The following is a 7049-nucleotide window of genomic DNA, read 5'->3' as shown; positions in this document are numbered from 1 at the left end:
ATACCATCGTTTGTTTAAAACCAACAAAGGTATCACAACAGAGAACGCAAGACTTCTGGCATTAATAATTCAATGTGACAACTCCTGCTGAGGCAAACGACTCAAGTGGGTGGTCTTTTCCGCGAAGCGCAAAAATCTATTTTTAGTCATTAGTTAAATTTTTCCCCCTTTCCGCGGAGTATGTTATCATTGAAAATAAAACGACCGACACTTCAAAAAATAGCCAATAATATTGTTCGTGAACTTACGGTGCGTCTGGTGACATGGATAAAGGAAATAATTAAATCTTAATTTCACTTCGTATTTTAATTTTTTAAAAGGTAGTATCAGAGTAACTGCCACGTTTTCAGTAAATTTAAATATTGTAAGGTTATCAGATTAGAACGAAATAGTTTTGGTTTCCCAGTTCTGATTAAGTTAATAAACACTTAAACTTCAAAGTTTCAAAAGATGCTTTCCTTCAAAGTCGAAGGCAAAGCCTGCACTGCAACTTTACAAGACAATGAAGGGGATAAAGAGACAAAAAATCAAGTTGAAAACTGAGATATCTATAGTTTGTGTTTGCTTGATCTCACTTTTATTCTCATGTCATAAAACGTCCGTGTTTTGTTTTGTTTTTGTTTTTTATTGTTTTTTTTATTGTTTTTTTTTTTTTGGTTGTTTTTTGTTTGTTTTTGTTTTGTTTCGTTTAGTGTTTTTTGGTCAGGACAAAATATTATTGGTATTATTATTTTTCGACATGAGGCAACCCCATTTGCTGGTCTATTACACCTAATTTAATTGTTATGGGTTCATCAATGCAATTGTCCATTGAACAATGTTTAAATCAAGCCCATAATTATAATTATCGCGTTTCGGTTATCAGACCTAATATCTAGAGTACTCTTTTGCATCAAGGCAAAGGGTACCATGCATGGGGGGGGGAACAACGGGCTTTTTTTTTCAAACTTCTTATTTCACTTCCTCATTTCACGTTCATGACATCACATTACTTTTGGATGTTGTAGATGACTTTTTATAATTCTACTTTTTAAGTCTTCAGACATGAGTCCCCTCCAAGGCGTGGGACAGAGCAACGTGCAAATATTTGCAGGTCTGATAACTGGGGCTTCGATTATGTGCTGGTTTTAAATAGGCAGTAAAATTAGGTGCCCAAACGTAACAAAGGTCGAGAAGCATGTGGCAAACCACAAAGTTCCTGTCTTGACAGCTCACGTTCCAATGTAAATAATAGAAAAAAATAACTTTAGATTTGGCGTTAGGGGCAAAAGAAACAATTTCATAAATACTCGATCATGCATCAAATAATGTCTAGATATGGATATTTTAGGGAACAAAAGGTAAAATTTTTCTAAATTTATCAAAAGTTACAGTCTATCTATTTTTAGACCAGAGCAATTATTGCGCTGGTGTGAACAAAACGAGAATTTTTCGGAGCCTGTTTTTCCCATAATAATTTAGCCTTATATTATTTTTCTGCAAATTGTTAGATTTTTTGTAAACATATTTTCAATAATGAAAGTGAAATTGGGCCTAAACTCAAACTACAAAATTGGGAGACCTTTTATTGTGCGTAAATTATTCCGGTCCTAACGGAAATCACTAGCAACTTGTTATTGTTTCGTTTGGGGCACCTAACTTTACTGCTCTATTATTGTTCTGGTTTACGGGCCCAAAGCATTGCGTTGGGTTTTAGAGTATTTCTATCACATCAATGAGTAAAAAACAAAGTAGACCTTCAAAGCCATTGGACCCATGGAGCCGGAGTTTATTCCTGTTTCTATTGCTTGAAACGGACAATAGCAATTGTTTGCGATCTTTTGGATGAGACGAAGCCCATCACAAAGTACTTTCTGACAAATCTAAAGATTCAGTACCCATTCACTGCTGGGTGGACATGGGGTAGGGGGGGAGGGGTCAGAAAAAAATCTCGACTGCACCCGGGGGTTGATCTCGGTCACTTTGCCTGTGAGGCGAGTGCTCTACCAACTGAAACTATCGGGACACCTTCACTCATGAGTCATAGCAATTTGGATCATCAACCTGCTTAAAGTAGCTAACGTCGGACAGAGATTTGTGATGGTCATAGCAGTAAATGATAGTGCTGTAAATATATTTTTTAATTGCTTTGGTGACGAACGGTATTAAAATCTTCACCACAGTGAATTGCAGTTTTTTTTTCTATCATTTGTACATTTATTTTTTTTTTATAAATACAGGACAAGAAAAAGATATTTAAATATCTAGTTACTATTATAGCATCTTGCTATTTTCTGGCTCAAACATTTTGATAGATAAAAAATATTAGTCATAGACTCTGTGCCACATCCGTTTCAGGAATAGTGTTTTTATTTTTTGTTTGTTTTTTTTTAGCGATTTTTTAAAGTGTTTATTTTCCTTTGTCTATATAATTATTCCGATAAATTATAATCAGATAATTTTATCTTTCCACCCCATTTTTTCTTATCTTTTTTTCTATTCAGAAAAAAAAATTAATCAGCAGTAATAAAATCAGCCCCAATGATGGCACTGACACCATGGGTAACTCCAATGGATGTCGTCTTCTCCTTTGACACAACAGGCTCCATGTCACAAGCATTGATGAAGCCAAGGGGCACGAGTCACTGACATCATTCAGAAGCTTCAAGCTGACATTCCAGGCATTCGAGTCGGCATCATTGCTAAATGGAGATTATTGTGATGCAGAGCATTTTTATGACATCCGAAGTCTTGACTTATCAGACAGTGTTGCGGTAGGTTTTGGGACCATCTCAAATTTCTAAGACTAAGCGGACCTTCAGAGCCGTGGGGCCCCTTGGAGTTAGAGTTTATTCCAGTTTCTAAAGCTTTTAAATGACATAGCAATTTCTTACTACCCTTCAGATAGGATGTTAGTTCATTACACAGTACCGTTCATCAGATTTAACCACTCAGCCCCCCAAATCTTTTGCTGGGTGGATGGGGTGGGAGGGGAAAGGGGATCCAAAAGAAATCGCAACCTTACCCAGGATTGATCCTGATCCCTTTGTATATGAAATAGTGCTCTGTCAACTGAGCATCGAGCCCCCCAAGTAGTTACAAACTGTCTCCTTACCTGTTATTTTCTTCATGAATTAACGCAGAAAAATGTAAGACAGACCCCAAAAAGACAGATCCCAAGAATAATATAAATATAAAAACTCAAAAGCAGTGAGCAGAATTATTAAATGATCATTTGGTTTAGAAAATTAAATATAACAACAACAACAAACAAAAAAAAACAACAACAAAGTGAAAAGTTCTAAGAGTTATAACTAAAATTATTCCTTAAAGTTTTTGGTGAAGAAAATAAATCTGAACAAGAAAATTGCATGACAAATGTGATTGTTTAGTTAATATAGTTAAGAATAAGAAGTGGAAAAGAATAAAAAATATTTTTTTTTTCTTTAGATTTGGCATGAAAAATAAATAACTAAATAGAATAAATAAGTAAAATTCCCTTTATTCATATTTTAGGAAATTTATTTGTAAAAAGGGTCTCTCTTGAGAAAAGACATGATAACTAGGCACTAAGCGAGCAATTGTTTAAAGGAAAAGAGATGCTGATATTGGGCTTGAATAGAGTCTCCAAATAGAATAGGAGTCCTTATCCACTTGACCATCTTGCCATTTTTAAACCCCAAAAGAATCATGTCATAATTTTATCTCCAGAAAAAACAAGAAACAAATCATAGCCGTACAAGCAAACAAGTTTCAATCCCACTTATTTTAGCTTTTCATTTGAAGTTAAAAAATATGTATTTCACATATCCATTTTATGTTGGTTTGGTGGTTTGATTATCAAATTTATATTTTAAAGAGTTAACCATGGTTGTAAACTTTAGGAAGTGGTAAATGAGATCCCGGAGTCCTCAACGCTTTTGTGTAATTTTATTTTTTATCTATTCTTGCTGTAAAAAAATTATCTTGAAATTATTTTTTTTTACAGATGTCGTTACTTTTGTGAATGACACAGAGGGCACAGGAGGAGGGGATGTGCCAGAATGTTACGAACTCGCCCTTAGGTAGCTAAGAATATGGCCCGGAGGGCAGTCGGATTTGTGTTTTGGTAATGATTGGGGATGCTTTACCACATGAGCCAGAATACCATTTGAATGTACAGAAAATAAACTGGAGAAATGAACTGGCTGAACTAGCATCAATGGTAAGCTTAAAAAAAAAGGATATAATGTTTTAACCTTTTACACGTAGGGTTAGATTTCATCTGACTCTAATCTGACTTCATATTTTATCTTATCTTTTTTACCAAGACCTCAATAAGATGCAGCTCAGATTAGATTTTTTTAATTTTTTTTTGGAAGGAATTTAGTTTTGTAAAAATAATTAAAACTCAAGTCGCACCCTTTTCCACAGTTCTCTTGAAAAAATGATTTAGTCTACAATTTAAAAAAAAATAGTAATAAATTTGGGTTTTAAATGACAATGGATAAATTTTTACATTGAAATTACTTATTGCACTTTTTTTAACATACATAAGACTGTTTGTGAAAATAGTCATATAGATAATAATAATAATAATAATAATAATAATAATAATAATAATAATAAAATAATAATAATTTAATAAATGTTTTCAAAATAGCGTCCTCCTCAAAAGTCCAAAGCACTTCACAATGATTTTTATCAAATTTCATGCTATGTAGTAACAGGAGTGTTTAGAAATATTGCAAAACTTTAAAAATGATTTTCATAAAAATTATATCCGTGATTCGTAATGTCATTTTGTTTTTATGTCAGAGTAAAGCAATCATGTAAGGAACTACGGTTTTGTCTCGATTGGATTTAACAAAAATCTACATTGTTTTTTTAATAGTGCGTTTTTAGCTTCAGTTTCCTACTGGCAGATCACCAGGTTTAGATGGTTCTTCATATTTTGTTATCAATCTTTGATTTTTTTTTTTTTTCTTCCAGAATGTTCATATCTACGGTGTTCAAATTCAAAATGATGAATTGAGCACTCAGTTTTTTTACTGAGTTGGCCAAAAAATACATTCCCGGTCAACATCTCCCGTTGTCAAGTATGGGCGTGTCTGTGATGTCATTATTGGAATTTGCTACAGGGAACAAAGTCTAGAGATGTTTCGGTAAGACCCCAGTGTAAAAAAATTGTGTAAACACTTTCTCACGAAGAAATATATATGATGAAGTAAATATGTGGGCTATGTGGTATAGGGTGTGACTGAGCGTACATAGTTAAGTCCTTGGAAAATATTCTTTACTCACATTCCCTCACGTACTCAAGTGTAAAATGAGTCCCTTTGGTCATTAACAACGGGTCATTGTCTACCTGTTGCCAAGGGACTATGCCCAGCCCCTTGACTCCTATTTCAATTGGCCACAGAATGACAAATTTCAAACCCATACTACAAAGTCCGCCATCTTTTATCTGTATGAGTGGTGTAAACACCTATGTAGCATTAAAATCCCCTTCACTCTCAATTCTTCATCCTGTTACGGTAAAATTTAATATTTTGTTTGCTTGATTTCTTGATTTTGCCCATTTTTGAGGGCGAAATTTGTTGTAATTACCGAAGTTTGTTGCAATTAACCAGTGGGCTTTTATATAGAATTTAATTCCGTTCTTGGGATAAAGTTGCGATTATCCGAAAAGTTGCAATTAATCGAATTGCGATTATTTCCGGAGTGGACTTATTATTATTATTATTATTATTATTATTATTATTATTATTATTATTATTATTTTATTATTATTATTATTATTTTATTATTATATTATTATTATTATTATTATTATTATTATTTTATTATTTTTTTAAATTATTATTATTATTATTTTATTATTATTATTAGGATGGATTTGAACTTAAAATGTTTCCTTTTTTGTGTTGTTTGTATTCTTTTTTCAAAAATGAATGCATTGTCTACCAAATTCAGTCCCTTAGTTTATGACAAAAAAAAATTAAAATGACCTCTCCACAGGGACTGGTATCTGGCGTAAGGCTTGATTTTAAATGATTTTGTGTGATTTGTGAGTTTTGTTCACTGTAGAAATATCTAACCCAAAAAATAAAGTGTTGCTATGTGTTCTGTCCTCTTAGAACTATTCACTGTGCTGTTTAAAATTAAGGGACAGAATCTGTGATAACTCATTCACCAAATATTTTTTTTTAGTTCTGTACTTTTTCCTTTCCATAACTTTAGCAGCTTAAAATTAAATTCAGTTCATTCAAATTAATTTTGGGAAGAAAACAGGAAGATGTAAACTCAATTAAAAATTTCTTGTTAACCCTTTTGAAATGTTACTCGCATTTATTTAAAATATTTGAGTCTAAAATTTCAGTCTTGTTATAGAAGTTACTTTAATAATTTGTGCTATCATTTTTTTTTTTAATGTTTTATTCAACTTTTATTCTTGTTCATGCTTCTAGTATGCCCTTTTTATCTATTCAGAATTATGAGGCGAGATACGACAGAAAGAGGCTGACAAACTTGGCCCAGATTCTTGAGTGCGCATTTGGAACGTTGAGACACGAAGTGTCTCGTACAAGTGACATTACAGCCATTTTGGATCGAGATGAAGATGAAGTGGACATGAATGATGATGATAATAATGATGATGATGAAGTAATTGGAAATAGACGGCCCAAGATTGAACGTGTGCAAATTACTGAAAGTATTGATAATCGTAACGACGATGAGGATGATGTTGTAAGAGGAAATGGAAAGCATAAATTAAAGCAACTGCGATTCAGTGAGATCTTTTAAAAATGATTTATGATGATGATGATGATGATGATAATGATGACGATGATCCAGAAAAGGAAATGGCAAACCCTGTTTAAAGCGTCTCATGACTGTTGACCTGGATAGTGATGATGGAGATTTTAGACCATTGCCACTAAAAGGAAAAGACTGTCATTCCAGGACCAAATTTTTTCGGAAACAAAGCCCCCGAAAGATTTGGCTGCCACAGTTTAGAACATCCAAGACTCGGGTAAGTAGAATACTATTAAAGTTGTTTCTTCTTTTTAAAGTTTTTAATATAGAAT

At 33.0% G+C, this 7049-nt stretch overlaps 1 pseudogene; it reads left to right on the top strand.

Annotated features, from left to right (window-relative positions):
• Positions 1–2523: 2523 nt before the first annotated feature.
• On the top strand, positions 2524–6708 carry LOC144961362 (uncharacterized; annotated as a pseudogene).
• Positions 6709–7049: the final 341 nt, after the last annotated feature.

Source organism: Berghia stephanieae, unplaced genomic scaffold, assembly GCF_034508935.2.
Source record: "Berghia stephanieae isolate SIO BIC M18660-M18661 unplaced genomic scaffold, UCSD_Bste_1.3 scaffold2273, whole genome shotgun sequence".
In the NCBI taxonomy this organism is placed as follows: domain Eukaryota; kingdom Metazoa; phylum Mollusca; class Gastropoda; order Nudibranchia; family Aeolidiidae; genus Berghia; species Berghia stephanieae.
Note: the sequence above shows the minus strand (reverse complement) of the source record. Positions and strands in the feature narration are given on the sequence as shown.